This window comes from Phalacrocorax carbo, chromosome 3, assembly GCF_963921805.1.
Source record: "Phalacrocorax carbo chromosome 3, bPhaCar2.1, whole genome shotgun sequence".
Classification (NCBI taxonomy): domain Eukaryota; kingdom Metazoa; phylum Chordata; class Aves; order Suliformes; family Phalacrocoracidae; genus Phalacrocorax; species Phalacrocorax carbo.
Genome location: NC_087515.1, coordinates 85,122,191 through 85,139,947, shown reverse-complemented (window position 1 = coordinate 85,139,947; position 17,757 = coordinate 85,122,191). Strand labels below are relative to the sequence as shown.

The following is a 17,757-nucleotide window of genomic DNA, read 5'->3' as shown; positions in this document are numbered from 1 at the left end:
CAGGTGAATGACTTGAGCAATGACTTCTGTGGTTTCAGATTTATTTTTTTTTTAAAAAAAAAGGTATTTGACTGTAGCTGGAATGGAAATAGGTTATCACTCTTACTAACCTTAAATAGGATTTAGGCTTTTTTATAAATCAGAGGTACATCTCTTGAAAGTTAGATGCAGTCTGCCTTTTAGTGTCTCTTGTGCTGTCAGGACCTGCCATCTGTCTGAGCAGACAATGTACACAAGGTGCCTGGTGCCCAGAGTGGAAGCCGTCACTCTGAAATTAATTTCAAGTATCTTCTTGTGTGCTTAACAGGACCGATTTAAGGCTGCAATCTAATAGTACATTATCTCTAAAGGAGAATCCTTCTTCTGCTAGTAGCCACCCCTCAACTCCCTTGGAAGAAGGGCTCTTCTGCCTGCACGGTAAGCCAGCTCAACTCGCTGCCTCTGCAGAAAACCATTCACTGTGTTTTTTTTAATCAAAGTTTTCTGTCTTAAAACACAAAGCAGCTTATAAGTTGGTTATATATACTACCGAATAAAATAGGTCAAGGAGCATTCTTTGGTCAGTCAGCCCTCAGGTCAGTCAGCACACGAAGTCCATACCAATACATATAAATTTTTATTACCCTTTTTTGTCCATAGTATGACATACTGTCCCACAGCTGATAGTTATTGCAGTCACATTCAGATGCTGTTAGTACCTGTGCAAGTGCTCCTCTGTTTCAGTACAAGTTTGGCCACAGTAGCCTACAAATTGCCGAAGATACATCAGCATGTATCTTCAGCATGTATATAACACAGCTGTATGCTGTGTTACTATCCTTGCCATTTATCAGTACTCAGCAAAACAAAGCATGCCGATAACATAGCTTTTTTTTGCCTCAGGTTTAACTGCAATTTCAGTACCATAGTTTTGTAACAGCTATGCTAAATTATTATAATTGGGGGTTGTTTTTTTTTTTTACAATCCTAACCAAGATACCTTTGTCAGCAAAAGATTTTAAATTTAAATGAGGACTCAGACTTGTCTGCATCCTAGTCAGGTCACGTTTTAAATTCTTTTTGAATAACATAAAGCCATGAACCTTAAACAGCAGAATCACAAGAATACAAGCTATATTTTCTACTTTGGGTTTTTCAAAAGCCATACTGCCCTTCTGCTTCTTAGACATGTAGGTGGCTCTGTGGTACAGTCCTTGCCATTTCTGTGTGTTCAATTTTATAGAACCCTAGAGGTATGAGGGTACTTTTATACACTTTTTACATGGTGACAAATGCAGACACAGCTGTGATAGACCTGTCAGTCTGACCTCGGTGCAGGGGAAGGTTATGGAGCAGATCATCTTGAGTGCCATCACGTGGCACATACAGGAAGACCAGGAGATCAGGCCCAGTCAGCATGGGTATAGGAAACGCAGGTCCTGCTTAACTAACCTAATCTCCTTTTATGACAAGGTGACCCACTTGGTGGATGAGGGAAAGCCTGTGGATGTTGTCTACCTAGAATTAACTAAAGCCTTTGACACTGTTTCCCACAGAATTCTCCTGGAGAAACTGGCTGCTCATGGCTTGGATGGACATACACTTTGATGGGTAAAAAGCTGGCTAGATGGCCGAGCCCAGAGAGTTGTAGGGAATGGAGTTAAATCCAGTTGGTGGCCAGTCACGAGAGGGGTTCACCAGGGCTCAGTGTTGGGGCCAGATCTGTTTAATATCTTTATCAGTGATCTGGATGAGGGGATCAAGCGCACCCTCAGTATGTTTGCAGGTGACATCAAATTGGGCGGGAGTGTTGATCTTCTCGAGGGTAGAAAGGCTTTGCAGAGGGATCTGGACAGGCTGGATTGATGGGCCGAGGCCAACTGTATGAGGTTTAACAAGGCCAAGTGCTGGGTCCTGCACTTGGGTCACAAAAACCCCATGCAATGCTACAGGCCTGGGGAGGAGTGGCTGGAGAGCTGCCTGGAGGAAAAGGACCTGGGGGTGCTGGTTGACAGGCGCCTGAACATGAGCCAGCAGTGTGCTGAGGTGGGCAAGGCGGCCAACAGCAATCTGGCTTGTAACAGGAATAGTGTGGCCAGCAGGAGCAGGGAGGTGATCGTGCCCCTCTACTGGGCACTGGTGAGGCTGCACGTCGAATGCTGTGTTCAGTTTTGGGCCCCTCACTACAAGAAGGACATTTTGTTGCTGGAGCGTGTCCAGAGAAGGGCAACGAAACTGGTGAAGGGTCTAGAGAGCAAGTCTTCTGAGGAGCAGCTGAGGGAACTGGGGTTGTTTAGCCTGGAGAAGAGGAGGCTGAGGGGAGACCTTATCGCTCTCTACAACTACCTGAAAGGAGGTTGTAGTGAATTGGGTGTTGGTCTCTTCTCCCAAGTAACTAGCGGTAGGACAAGAGGAAATGAACTCAGGCTGCATCAGGGGAGATTTAGATTGGATATTAGGGAAAATGTGTTTACTGAAAGAGTGGTCAGGCATTGGAAGAGGCTGCCCAGAGAGGTTGTGGATTCACCATCCCTGGAGGTGTTCAAAAAATATGTAGGCATGGCACTTCAGGGCATGGTTTAGTGGTGGACTTGGCAGTGCTAGGTTAATGGTTGGGCTCAAAGATCTTAAAGGTCTTTTACAACCTTAATGATTCTATGATTCTGTGATTCTATTGGGATTTCCATATCATCTGATCCTTCTAAAATAAGCCCATTTTAGGTCTTTCAGATATGGATTTAGAGGGCATATCTTGACCCTGAATCTTAAAAAGGTATTTATTCATTCTCCTGAAGAGAAGTTCCTGTACTGGGGATCTTAAGTAAAGGAAGTGTGCTAGCTCCAGAAAAGGGAAGTATTTCCTGTAAGCTCTTGCAGTCGGTGTTTTCTACTGGAAAAATCTAGGCTGATTTTATGCAACGTAGATGAGCGTTAGAAAGACTGTGTCTCTAAAAGCTTGTCGACTCTTCTTGACTGTGTTAGACTAGCTGATACAAGATACTGCTTTTCTATATGTCGCTATTTGTTGACTTAAAAGAGAATTAATTAGGAGTGCTCTAATTTTTCAGTTTAAGTGCCATGCATACATGTGCCTTTGTCCAAAATGAGCTCAACAGACTTAATATGAACTCCAGATAAATGTCAACTGTCAATCTGTGAATTAATCAGATATTCCATTCAAGGTTTGGTTTGTCATTGTTGTGTGGTTTGTTTTTTTTTTTTTGTTATAGTATCTCTTTGATTTTTTGTAGTGTTGAAAAGAGATCTATTGTGTTCTAGACTAGTGTACCTGTTAAAAATCCTTGAATTACAGAAGTTCAGCTCCAAATACATTCATACTTAACTGTTTCCACACATACTGGATGGAGAAACAGTGAGTATACCAAAATCTTATCTCAGGATAAGGCAAGTTTTGGGCCATGTGGAGTAAGCAGTCCATTTAGTATTTGGTGTATAGAGCATTGTTTCTTGTCTTTCATCATGATCCAAATGGGAGAAGGTGTTACAGACCACCACGCATGCAGCTTAACCAGTCCAACAAATTGCTGAGGGAGCAAGCATGGACCCTTCAGAGAATGGTGCCTGAATGTCTCATTTGTGGGGCAACTCTGCAGAGATGTGCTAGAGGGGCTTTTGCAGTGTTCGGATACTTCCATGGCTAGATAATGTCAAGAATGGGAAAAGACAAAACGTATGTACTAGCAAATTTGGACCGAAGGATATGTATTACAACTAACATGCTCCTTATTCCTACTGCGTTTATCATAACATGCAAAATAAGCTAATTCGCATACAAGTGGAACTTGTATTCACTTTCTATCACCAGTTGCCTGATTAAAGATCACATCCTATTAGAAGAACAGATTTCTGTTAGGGAACTATCTACCCCGGATTTTTACTGTTCCTTAACTAAAGAGTTAAGCATTGGAAAGTCAGCCTGTGAGGGTTCAATCACATTGCGTTAGGTGAACCTTTGCTCTGACCAGTACAGCCATGCTTCTGCCACTAGCATGATTACGAAAGCTCTTCCTCCACTGATTTAACAGCACCAGTCATGCACATGAAAATACCACGCTTTTAGAGACTAAGGTTTTTATATTGCACAAGCACCACTGAGTAGATGCATGTTTCAGCGACTGTGTTAACTAGAATATCTTCTGTTTCCAGTGCACAAATGCAGGAAAAGCTGGCAAGGTGCAGGGGCCTCAGATCAGACACGGAGATTCTCGAACAAGCTGAGACCTTGTATCACTGGTATCTGCGGATCATTATTTTGGGACTCTACCTAACTCTTCCTGCCACAGTTTATGAAATCATGTCCTGACAACATGAAGCCATACAAGACCTCAATAATGCTCTGAAAACCACAGAGAACTGTTAGAACACACACTGAGAAGGCTGAACGTATGGTAGCATTTGCAGAAAAAAGTTAAAACTTAGTAAACCCCAAACTGTAAGTGCAGGGTTCAGTAGCCTACAATAACTGATATCTGTAGGTGCTTTTGAATGGCAAAAGACCAGAACCCCTTAACCAGTTATGGAATCATGTGTTCTCAAGGTGGTGCCTGGAAAGTGAATAGTCCCAGTTTGAGGAAGACTAAGGACAATGTGTTACACATGCTTATATTTCTGTCACATGCTGCGTTTCTAATGTGTACTTAGTAGCTCCTCTTCTGCTCATCTTCAGATGTTCTAACTTACAGGGCTTTATTATTAGAGAATTTAAAATATTTCTTTCAAACTCTGTGAGGAATGAATTGCTAGTGTGCATTTTGTTCGTAACATTCTGGACTGTGGCAAATCTTCTGCTGAATTAGATATTCAGCTTCAGCTCATTTGGTTGCCATTTCAGGCTCCAGAGCTTGCTTGCAGTAAGGTCCTTGGCCGCTTCTTTACTCATGAGAGGAGACCAGCAGCAAGTGGCTCAAACAAAACCTCATGTTACTCATCATTAAGGCTTTGGAAGGCAGCACAGTGAAGTCAGGTCTGCCAGCTTTAATCGTGGAAGGGATGAGGATTTTCTAATAGAAAGCACTTTCATTCTGCAGACAGGCTAAATTCAGTAAATTACTTGTACAAGCTCTCCCTCAGTTTCTAACACCTCCATCCTCCCTCGTATTCTTAACAGGGAGAGGACTGGTTGTCTAATTGTCCCAGAATTAAAAGTGCAGCAAATATTCAGGCATTCTTTCAGATCTTCACTATCTCCATGCTACTTTCCATTGTAGGAAGAACCTGAATGTAAGAAAAAGCTGGAGGAAGAGTAATCTGAAGAGGCTGTGGTTCCTGAGGTAGGCTGGTTTTGAAAACAAAGGCATGCAAAGTGCCCTACGCTGAGGCGTGCGCTTTCGTTAGCAGAGTGACAGTGCAAAGGCTTGTACCAGGCTCAGTAAAGCATTACATATACAATATCATCTATCACAGTGGAAAAAGCGCTGCAGGAGGTCGTGGTCTCTCTCCCTCTTCCTGAGCATCTACCCCTGCTCCTCCTCTGCCAGCCATTCTGTGATCCCTTTCCTCTGGTCATGGAACTTCTCATACATCGGAGCCTCCAGCCTTTCTTGCAGCAGCCACGTGCTAAATGAAGCAACTACATTTTTGGAGTACTGGCTGTGAAATATGCTTGCTTGATGTTAGAAATACACCTCCTACTTCACAGAAATAAAAGCTGTGGATTGTCACAGCTAACGTGCCAGACTATTTGGATTTCAACAGTTCAGAAGTGGAGAATGATTTTGTTTAAAGCAACCTCAGGCTGAGCCATGCTCAACTGTTCTTTGGGAGTAGGAGGGATCTAGGAAATGGAGATGGTACAATTAAAGAATTGTTAACTTTCAGTGGCCAGCAATTTACCTGCCAACTATATGGGTTGCTTAGAGAACTTTTGTTAGCATCTTGTCCAACCTCCAATTCCTTTTTACCTTTCTGTAATGTTAAGTGCTGTGTCCAGAGCTGTATTCAGAACGACACGCATAGCAGAGGAAGCATTGCAAGGTTCAAAACAGGACTTTACGCACCCTGCTACCTGCCAGGAAGCTTCCTTCCTCCTGGAGAGAATGTCACCTCATCTGACTAAGCCTGTTCCAAATGAACCAGGTCAAAGCAGTAACCTAGACAACTCCGATGTTACAGCTAACACTGCTATTTATATATCTACTACTCCAAAGGGAATAATTACTCCCTTAACTGTTTTACTTTTCTTTTGCCCACTGGACTTTTTATAAGCAGGTGCTGTCATGCAACTGGTGCTTGTCAGCTCCACCCAATGAGCAGAGAACCTGAGGCATTTATGGGTTTCTTCTAGTTCCAGTTGCAAGGTTAGAGAAGAGGATTGCAGATATTTTTTTTTTCCTTTTTCTTTTAATGTTGGACCTTTATTCTCTTTGTTTTATATACTTGTGGTACTGCCATGTGATCTGGAAAATGCTCAGCTGAGCGAACTGCTCAGAACTTAGTGTAGTGTTTGATATTTTTATGGTTTTAATCAAAATAGTGGTGCTTAGTATACTTTCAAATGCAGCTATGATTTGACTATGTTTATCTCACTAATTTTCAGAACGTTAAGATAACATGCACCAGTACAGCAGGTTTACATTCAGCTTTGCAAATCAAGAAGAGCACTGTGGGAACCACTAGGCACTGTAGTGTCCATAGAGGTTTCCAGTGACAGGAATCTCAGGGGCTGGTATTGGGACTGGTGCTGTTTAACATCTTTGTTGGCAACAAGGACAGTGTGATTGGGTGCACCTTCAGCAAGGTTGCCAATGACACCAAGCTGTGTGGTGCAGCTGACATGCTTGGAGGGAAGGGATGCCATCCAGAGGGACCTGGACAGGCTTGAGAGGTGGGCCCTTATGAACCTCATGAAGTTTAACAAGGCCAAGTGCAAGGTCCTGCACATGGGTCGGGGCAATCCCAAGCACAAACACAGGCTGGGTGGAGAATGCATTGAGAGCAGCTCTGAGGAGAAGGACTTGGGGGTGTAGGCTGATGAGAAGCTCAACATCAGTGTGTGCTTGCAGCTCAGAAAGCCAGCTGTATCCTGGGCTGCATCAAAAGAAGCGTGGCCAGCAGGTTGAGGGAGGTGATTCTGCTGCTCTACTCTGCTTTCGTGAGACTCTGCCTGGAGTACTGGTTCAGCTCTGGGGCCCCCAACATAGGAAAGGCATGGACTGGTTGGAGCAGTCCAGAGGAAGGCCATGAAGATGATCCGAGGACTGGAGCACCTCTCCTGTGAAGACAGGTTGAGAGAGTTGGGGTTGTCCAGCCTGGAGAAGAGAAGGCTCTGGGGAGACCATATAGCAGCCTTCCAGTACTTGAAGGGGTTCTCCAAGAAAGCTGGAGAAGAAATTCTTATGAGGACATGGAGTGATAGGACAAGGGGTAATGGCTTTAAACTGAACGAGGGTAGATTTAGATTAGCTAGAAGGAAGAAATTTTTTACACTGAGGGTGGTAAAACAGTGGAACAGGTTGCCCAGAGATGTGGTGGATGCCCCATCCCTGGCAGTGTTCAAGGCCAGGGTGGATGGGGCTTTGAGCAACCCGGTCTGGTGGAAGGTGTCCCTGCCCATGGCTGCAGGGGTGGAACTAGATGATATTTAAGGTCCCTTTCAACCCAAACCATTCTATGTTTCTATTATTCTATGAATTTACTTTTCCTTTACAGTGCCAGGAGTAAAATAAAACTCTATATCTGTGTTTGAAAACAGTCTCAGTTTTATGTTCAGCTGTACCCTGAGGCTGAAACATGGCCATGTTTTGGCAGCAGGGAAGGCTGCCATATGTTGCAGTGATAAAGAAATTACACTCATGCCAATCTCTAAAAGGCTTATAAAAATATGTAAGGGAGTATATTTGTAGCAATTCAAGCTTTTGTATATATATATATAGAGAGAGAATTAAAAAGCCTGACAAGTCTGTATTTAGGGATAATTTTTCTGTCTCTTTAACAGTCACACGCTTTGTAAATGCTGCAAGCCACAATTCACTATTGTTCTTGAGAGGAGTTGTATTATATACACAAATCCATTGCATTGCTTGCTCTCTAGCCCCCAGCTTCCAATAGCCATAGGGCAATTCAGTTCTCTGAATAAATTCTTACTTATTGACTGGCTTTTAGTGAGCACATACTGGAAATCAATAAGAAGATTGGTTTTTTAGTAGTCATTCAGCCAAGCCTCTAAATGAGAGCACGGACGTGGAGGCCCTGAACATGGCCAGCAGCAACATGACATACTCTTTTTTTTTCTTTTTAAGGTCAGTACAGGCCGTCGGTTTGTAGCTCTCATGGGTGACTTCCAGTGCTTTTAAAATCACCAATTAATTTGTTTTAGTGCCAGCAGTATGTCAATGATCTTTGAACACAAAAGACTATTTGTATTCTTGATATGCATATAATAAAATCTATTGTAGGATCTATTTGTACAGTGTGGTAGTTCCAAACCACATCTACTGCCACTTAATGCAGAACCAAATATCCAATCCAAAATACTGATCTCAATCATAAACCTTCTGTTTTCTATTGTAAACACTGAAGCTGCTGTTTCTCATTGCTGAAGGAGGACTGCTACTGATCCATAAAGCTGACTATCTGAGCAGTTTTAAATTCATTCTGTTTACCAGTATCCTGAGACACGACGTTGCTAAGAAGTTGCTGAGAACAGACAATGGGTTCCACCAGCATCTTCTTGATTTCACCACTTACGTCCTTGAAGAAAGTATCAAGAGATGCAATAAATTTGTTTTGAAGCACAAGTTTTACTGCTGACTGGGTCCATAGGTTCCAGGTAAACATTTTCTTGCCCAGCAGTGATGGTGGTCTTCAAATTTCCATTGTTTGACTGTATACCAGCTAAGTTCTTCTGTGTCTCTCGTGCCAACGGGTCCAGCTGACTTTGCAGTGAGGACACTAATTCATTTGCATTCTTTGTATATACAAGTCTTTCCGTTTCCACTTCTTAAATTCTCACAGTAATTTGCAGCTGAGAAAAAATACTGGCTGTTTCTTCCTGTAATTTTTTCAGAGAGAGATATCTCCTAAGAAGATTTTAATTTCTTTTTATGGCCCTCCATTGCATCAGCCACAGCAGAACATCTCCTCATGTTATTCTGAAACTGACAGTTTAGTTCCAGGACAATTTGCACTGCTGGTGTCAAGATATTTAATGCTCTTCCTAATCCACACATATGCTCCTCAGTCAATCTCAACAGTAGCTTTACTAGCAAATGGCAGAGTCTTATTTTGTAATATTTTTTCAAACATATAAGGAAGTTCAGTGGACAGCAATTTTTTAACAAGAGGCAAAAGACACTGATACAACTAATGCAAATACATTAGCTGCTGAACAACTGGTAGATAGGAAGCCCCCTATAAAATATACATAAGATGTCAACAGACTGTTCTCACTAACTGAATCTGGTATTTTGTTGAACATAACATTCATTTCTCCTGCAAATTTATTCGGACGATAGCACTGTGTTGATCAACAGCCTTCTTATGATCCAGTTTTGCACAGAATATCTTTCGTATTAACAGTACTAACCAAATGACTAGCTGTGCCATAAACTTTTTCTCCGGTGTTTTCCAAAACTGAAAAGCCATATTCTTTCTCAGCCAAAGGAACCTTGGTTTCTTGCAGATCTGTCTATGCTTCTTGCAGTTCTTTCTCCTTGATCTGCAGATCTGTTTTCATTGTCAAGACTGGCTTTTATCAACTGTGAATGGTTTAGTGATTGTTTCAACTTCTTCCATGGTGCTGATTACGTCAATATACTCTGCAACTTGTTCTTCCTGAACTTTCAGCTTCCTTTTAAGCGCTTAATGAATTTTTAATAAAAACATAGACTCCATTTTACTGTTGTGCAGCAGCAACGTCTCCTTTTAGATGCTCAATCTCTTCAGTATCTTCCTTAATAACAGCTCCTCTTGGCAGCTGCTGGTTAACTTCAGGCTTCATTATGTTATTTGTTCTGTGAGCATGCTTCAGTGTACTCAGTGTTTCCTCAAGATTTATAGTATGTGAGAAACTGTGATAATTATTGACGTTCTTTCTTGTTCTCCAAGAGAGTCTTGAAGGATTCTTGTAAGTTGAGATCCTCTGTGTCTCCTTCCAAAAAAGCAGTAATAAATCCTCCTCTAGTCAGAACAGACCACTCGGTATTTCCAGCTTCACAAGCTCTTTCATCAACTGCCCCAAGCTGAAGCGTTTTCACTTCCTGCAAGATCAACCAAGTTTATCTTCACAGATCTAACAAGCTCCTGTCCATCAGCTCTGGTTTCTTTCATATGGATGGCAACCAAAACCACAAAGATCAACTGGAATATGCATTTTTTTGAGTAGCTGCGTTACTTCTTTTTGCTGCACCTCATTCCAAGATTTTGTAGGCTTTATTTTTGTTGTGTACAGGTATTTCTTCCAAGCCTTTCATGTTTACACCTGTTTTCTTTATGGGATCATCAAATATCTGCAGTCTTTCTCCAGTGCTGGGAATAGAATTCAGAAGATCAAAAAGCTCTTCATTATAGATTTCCACAAGAGAGGCTTTTACAAAAAAAAAAACAGTATCAATCTGAGTTTCTCTAATATTTGATACAAAGTATTATACATGGTAGCAAATCCTCTTTCAGAGTTTGTTCCTCATTGGGGCTCCCCTTAAACTGCGGAGGTCATTCCAATACCGTTGTGGCCATAAATGATCACTGTACAGTTGTACTCATAATAACTTCATCCAAAATGTGACACGACACTCTTGTGTCAGTTGCCTGTGATGCCTCCAGTGCGAAACTTCTTTTCTTGCTTGATCACAGTCTACAAAAGCGTAGGCACTTGCTTTACATCCTGAGGCATTAAAAGGCCTGCACCACACCACCATCAAGATGTTCTTGCCCTTTGCATTCTTTGTGTAGCTACTTCCCTGGAAGCTCAAGGAAGCCGTGCTGGGCCTCAGGGCCAATCTGCCAGGGAAAAAGGCAAAGTGCTGACTGTCCCTCAATGCTTTTGCAGCCCCTTGAGCTGCAGCCAACTGCCTGCTGCTCACATTCTGCTCACCTCAGCCACTGGCACTGCGCCTCCTGCAACTCTGCCCTCCAATTCCTGCCAAGTTTCTAGTTACAGTGGCCCAGAAGTGTCTGAGTGTAGGGAGACTCTGCTCGTCACTTAACTTGTCATGTCCACACTGTGCAGTGCAGCAGGGTGTGACATGTTTAAGCTAACACTGATCAAAATAGCCCTAGAAATAAAAGGTAACGTAGCCACAACAGTTTTGTGTTGTACTTGAGTTAACTGGCCCCGAAATGAAGCAGTGGCCCTGCCCTTATGCCTCTGTTTTGACACAGCAATCGGCCTCTGCCTAGTATGGCACTGCATAGGCACCCACCTGCTTGAAACTTGATTTGGAGAAGCTTTGCGTTACTACACAAAAGGCACCATATATTGCACCTGCAGTGCACTCTCTGAACTGACTTCCTAGCTTTTACTGTCTGCTCTGCAGATGAGGAATTGTGGTATTTCTAAATGCCTTTCATGGACACCTTACAGCAGAACAACTCATCTGTCAGTAGGCTTAACTAAAGGCCCACACTCTCTGAAAAATGTTTTAGGGAATTGTCATCTGAAAAAGGCTGGAACTCCTCTGATGTGACACATACATCAGATTTAATCTGGAGGTATATTGGAGATGGAGGCAGATATTTTTGGGATCCCCTGTTTTTTTAACAGCTGTACAGATCAGAAAACAGGAACTGACTTCTAAGAAAATCCAGTAGCAAGATGTGGACTTTGCTCAAAACTAGAGCCACTGCATGCAATTCTCAAAATAGTTTCCTCCTATATCTTAAAGCACTGTCCAGTCTTGCTAAATTATATGAGTGGCTGACTAATCATTAGATTTCTTTTTTAACTCTCCTGAACATTCTTCACAATCTTGGGATCAGTTAGAGAGTGGGGTTAGAAAAGCTTCCACCACCTCACAGGTCTGTGAGGTGGGGTTGAAGGAAGAGCCCCTTTACTGAGCCTCACTGCAAAGCCAGGTACTGTGTCCCTGCAAAAACAGCATCTGGAAAAATACCTGACTGCAGCCTGCCTGTGCACAGCAGTTTTATCTCAGAAAGGTGTCCCTCCTCGCTCTTGCAATACGGCTTTTAAAAAGCCACATCAAAATCTTTAATAGGATAATAAAGCTCTGACGCTTTAATATCCTGGATGTAGCACTCGGGCCCTGACCCTGCCCTGGGCCTGCCCTTCTGGAGACCTCTCCCTTCACAGCCATATTTCTTCTCCTAAGACCTTCCTTCCCAGCTCCCCGCAGCTGACAGCCTTCCCGACCCGCCGTCCCTGGGGCAGCGATCCCGCCACCCAGATGCTCTGGCCGCAAACTTAACGCTACTTCAGGGGCTTGGCCAGGCCTCCTCCCTCCAGCCCTCCCGCAGGGCCGCGGCCCCGGCGGGCGGGAAGCCTGTGGCGCTGCCGGCGGCCGCCGCCTCCCGGGGACACGGTTGGACCCCGACGCCCCGGCAACACCTCGGTCGGGAGTGACCGAGAACCGGCGCCAGGGTCCCGCGGCCCAACCCCGACCCACGGCCCGCCCCTCCTCTGGCAGGTGCGGCCCTGCCGCTCCGCTCCGCTCCGCGCCGGGCCGGGCCGCCGCTGCGCACTGGGCGGGGCGGGGAAGCTCCTCCTGCTCCGGCACCGGCGCCGCGCAGCCGGCCCGGAGAGTCAGCGGTGTTGCGGCTTCTTCACCGCGGTTCGTCCCTCGCTGCTGTCGGAGCGGGGCGGAGGGTCGGCGGCCGCACCGCCGTGCGCGGTCCCGGCACCTGCCGCGAGGTGAGGGAGCGGCCGGGCCTGAGGCGGCGCTTGGCCGCCGCCGTTACCTAACGGGGACCGGGGGGCGAGGCGAGGGCAGCACGGCTGCCAGGGAGCACGGAGGGAGGGAGGGAGGCATGAGGGGGGGCGAGTGTCGTCGTTGCCACGGAGACGGTTCAAACGGCGGCTCCGACCCTTGGGGCGCCCCTCGGTGGCGGGGGGCGCCCGCCTTAGCGGTGCTGCCGGCCCGCGCCTCCGTGTCCCTCTGAGGGAAGGCGGGGGGGGGAGGACGAACCGCATCTCGGGGGGTGGCTCCGGGGCGCGGCCGGTCCCGCTCCCGCCGGGGCTGTGCGGGGACGTGCGCCAGGTGCTCCGTTTGTGGCGGTTTCTTAAAACATGGCTCTGGTGCCTCGAAACGGGCGGTGAAATGCGTCTCCTTACTCAGTAGGAGCGGTTCGCGGCGTGTGTCCGGACCGTGAAGCTACTCGTTTGAGTGGCAAAAACACGCTTTTGCTCTTCTCCAGTGTTTTAATATGTGAGAGCTCCCAGCTGGAAAGGAGCTCGGCACCTCGATTGCTGAAAGAGTAAATCTGCAGCCCTGGGACTTTAAAAGGTACTGCCCCGGTGGTCGAATGCCTCTCTCAGAGCAGGGAAGGGCAGATGCCTCGCTCAGAGCGACGTGGTTCTCATCACTAAATTTCCAATTTGGCCAATCTGGAGCAATTCTACCGAAAAAAAAAAAAAAATAAAATCCCGGGTTCCTGCGACGGCGCAGGTGACTCGTTGCTGCGAGCCTCCCAGGGCGTCGGTGGAGGGTGAATTCAGCCTGCGGAGCGAAGCCGGCTTGTCTGCACGGTGTCTGGCGGAGCCCGACTGGCAGGTGATACACATCGCTGCCACACGCAAACGCTGGGAAGCAGCACGCTGGGCACCACCCGCTGTAATAAAATGTGAAAGGAATGGAGCTACAGTTTAAAACTTAGCGCCTTGAGATAAACCGCAGACATTGATCATAGCAAACAGTGGGACTACGTTTTGGTTTTTTTTTTTTAAGCTTGGTATAAATTTGTCTGGTTTTGTAGCGGTAGGAGGATGTCTTACAAATGTTTCAGAAGTACATTGGTGTTGGTCTTACTTGTGTAAATGTTAATGGCAGCGTTTGTTCAGTCATGAAAAGATCAGGAGTAGACCCAGAGGCTGCAGCCCTGTTAACTGTAGCGCATAGGGTAAAGAATTAGTGTAGCCTTGCCAATTCCTGTTGATTTTGGGATCTGCCTGCATGAGGCAGTTGGCAGGGGTAAGGCCTCTGAGGGGTATTCAACAATTGTTTAGAGTTTTTATCCAAAAAAGAAGTTTACTATTTAACCAGAGTCTACAGAAATGCAGTGATGTACTGAACAAATAATTTAGTTACCACAGATGCTTAAAAATCTACCAATATGTAGCTGCTCAATCAGATCTCTTTGTTCTGTTCAAGTTTATGAATGGTTAGAGAGAAAATTTTGCCCAACTTTGAAAGTGTTCTAGAAACACTTTCAGCTTTTGTCTGCTTTTCAGTTTGTGAATAATCTGACAGTATCTGTAGAGCGCTTTGAAGTTATACTGTATGAAGTACTAAGCTAGGTATGGGTACTCTGAGAAACCTTTAGGGAATAATAAGCTCTTGCTTTAGTAGGACACTAAAAATAATGCAGTTGTACCAATTAATGCCTCTTAAGCATAAGATTTATTTTTTTTTTAGGTGCTTACAGTGTTTATAAAAAATGTCATTATGATTTATTGTGCATACGAGCAACAAAAGTCCCGGTTTATTCCTGTATAAGTGCGCATGGAGAAAATGTGCATTTGGGCAGCTATTGAGTTGGCAGATGTGGGGAGAATAGTACTTCTACTATTTAAATGGGGGAAGAAGTCGCACCAGGGTTTCATAAAAAATGATACAGTTAGATTTGCAGGTATATCTTGCATTCAATTCCAAGTGAGAGCAAGTGCTTTTAGGGAAGGGGATTTTAATATGGAAATTGAGGGGTTGCTTATTTAACACTTTATAAATCAGCATGGTATATGAACCACACAGAATATGAGATTAAGCATTGTCTTCACTGTTAGAAAACCATGTGATATTCTAAAAGTAAAGATGCCTATGTAGAAATTAAATATCTGGAGATTATTTTTTTTGAACACAAGCTTGGAAGTGATTGAACTTCAAATTGGCCCTGAACAGAAAGTGTAGAACCTTGCCTCGGACAACAAATTTGGGATTCTGTGGGATCTTCCAGTTGAGCTGTAATCTTGTTTAAGTCTGTCTTCTCCATAAGAAGGACATGAACAGCTGTGTTTGAGATGGCAACTCATCTTAAAAAGTCTGTGTATTGCTAAATGTATAAGTGAATTTGGCTCAGGATTTGAATTTGAACACACAAAGAAATTCAAAACATCAGGGAAGGTGGTGTGGTTTGGTTTTGTTTTGTTTTTTCCTCTCTGATCGTTCTCTTTGTATTAAGGGGTGCAATAAATTTGCAGTTTACAGTAAGGAGAAGTGTGGATGAAACAATGGTAGCAGGTGGAAACATAGGCTTGTGTGGGCCTGTTCTTCAGTGGGTACTTGCAAAGTAAAGTGAGCGGGATTTGACCAGGGAAAATGCAGTGTTCATCTAAAACAAAAAATGGGTTTTGTTACCTCCATTTTTGATTCAGAATGTGTTGCTTCTGCCTGAAAAATCAGAAATTGATATAATGTAGCTTCTGACACTGATGATCAGCTTCTGCAATGCAGCAAAAAGGAATGTATTCAATATGAAATATGAAAATTCATGGCACTGCTGTGGTGTTTTTTTCATCGACTGCTGACTGGAATATGATTGACTTAATGGCCAAGAATGACGGTAATTTAATGCCCCGCTACTACGGGGAAGTGGTGATTATAAATTGGACTAGAAATGGGGATTGGATTAAGTGAGAAATGAAATTAATTTAAACACTCAAGTGAGAACAGTTGACAGTGTTATCAGGAGAAACTAGTCAAACATAAATGTCATCCACTCTAATTATGCTTACCTACAGTAACTGCATAGTTGTCTCATTTTAATTCTTTTTAGCATAAAGAAATTATTCGTCATATTTCTCATCCACCTAGGACTTTCATATGGCCCTTGCCAGTGTGTTCTGTGCTCTGAGGACTTCAATTAGTCCAGAACTGATTGGGGGTGGGAGGGGAATCTCATGTTCAAATTTTTGTATCTCTTTCTTTGGAGATAGTGAGAGGAACAGTGCCAAAAGGCTGAAAATTACAGAGGTTTTCCTAACAAATTATTCAACTTTTAGGAACCTGATTTTTAATTTTTTATTTATTTATTCCCCACAAAATTACTAACCTCTTGTGGTGGTATATCCCCCCAATTTCTTCAACTACCTGCCAGTTATACTTAGTAGTGAAAGATAAAGGATCCCTAACATAGCAGTTCCTAAATTTTCATTTCTTTGTCTTCTGAATTAGATGGCCTTTTGACTGCTTATGAGGTAAAATGCTTGGCTTCCTTTCTTGGGAAGAAGTTTTGCACACAGGAGGTAGCTGCATCAGAATACCTTTTGTGCTCCATGCTGTCAGTGGACAGCTAAGTCACTCAAAGGACAGATGCCCTGTGAGAACTGGCGTAGTTCTGGTGGGTCTTTATACACCTTTATACACCTACATACATTGGTTCAAAATGCCTCTCTCTGTTGGCTTGAGAAAAGAAAGGTGTCGTTTCAAAAAATGCCATTCCGGTAGCGAATGCCATGCAAATTCCATTCACGCTCGTGCCAGTTTGAAGCTATTGACTTTCATATCAGCAATCGGAGATTTCTCTGTGATGAGAAAGCAACAAAATATGTAAACAGTTCTGAGTAAAATAAATCAAGAGGCTTCAGAACATCAATAATACTTGAGAATGTATGATTTTTCTCCAAGTTAGGTGACTACTCTGAACGATTATGTAAATTGAGAATGTGTTCTGCCAAAATTTCTGTAGCAATATGCTGCAGCAATTTAGAAGAACTTTAATTGTAGAGAATGAGCTTTATATGGGGATAAATTTTGTAAATATTTTGATTCATCAGTACTTAAAGGTTATGGTTTTTCTGAAGAGTGTCTTTTTCTGCGACCATCTGTCTTTATTTTTCTGACAGGAATGATACATGTAGTGGTGGTTTTTGACAGTGTAGAAGATGTGATGTTGCAGCCTAATTTACTCTTGTGTTTTTCCTGAATGCTGTGATTACTTAGGATGTGTCTTAAAAGTGTGTATGTGTATCTTCCCCCTGGTAGTCTAAACTTTAACATCTTCATTTTTTTTCTAATCCCTTGTGCCTCCAGAATAGCCTTTCATTCTACTCTTCAGTAAGAATACACTTGGAAAAAAATCTCAGCATTACTAGTTTGGGTAACAGTGGGCTTTTGTTTTTAAGGTATCATGTCTAAGAGTGATTGAGGTCCATTTCTGCAGTGTTGATAAGACTTGATTTCTGTACTATATTTTTTTATTAAAGATTGGTTAAGTGAAAACAACATTGCTTAGATTAATAATGAATTTCAAAGTGGACACGAGCAAGCTTATGGCCTTATTATGTCTGAAACACTTTCCATCAGGTTTCACTTCAGGTTAAGTAAAGTAAAAAGGCTATTGCCCTTTATAAGCTAAAGTGGGACTCTACCTGGTTTATCAAGACAGAAGAGATAAAAACCTTTGGTTGAAGGAATGTTATCAGGATATGTGGAATGTATTCTTTCCAGGTTTATTTTTGAAATTCTCTAAAATTGGTATTAACATTTTTTCCAACAGCTACATTTATAGGAAGAGAGTGGCTTTGAATAATATTTTTTCCTGATCTAATACAGATTTTAAAATGATGTTTTTAAAGCAATAATTGACTACCAAAAGGTGTTCCCTTTGAGAGAATACATCTTTTGTGTTTTTTCTCTTTTCTGTGTTATATGT

The 17,757-nt window shown here is 43.3% G+C and overlaps 1 protein-coding gene and 1 pseudogene across 5 annotated transcripts in view; one reads left to right on the top strand and one right to left on the bottom strand.

The window, feature by feature from the left end:
• The window catches only part of KLHL32 (kelch like family member 32), a 151,008-nt gene that overhangs the window by 5,960 nt on the left and 127,291 nt on the right, over nucleotides 1–17,757 (top strand). Inside the window, exon 1 of one of the 5 annotated variants that reach the window (XM_064447591.1) lies at nucleotides 12,576–12,802. The exons of the other annotated variants lie outside the window; for them this stretch is intronic. The gene's annotated coding sequence lies outside the window, so the exon portion shown is untranslated. Of the gene's footprint in view, nucleotides 1–12,575; nucleotides 12,803–17,757 lie in introns of those variants that run through there. 5 annotated transcript variants of the gene reach the window in all.
• LOC104045574 (kinesin-like protein KIF11) lies at nucleotides 9,175–10,588 on the bottom strand (annotated as a pseudogene).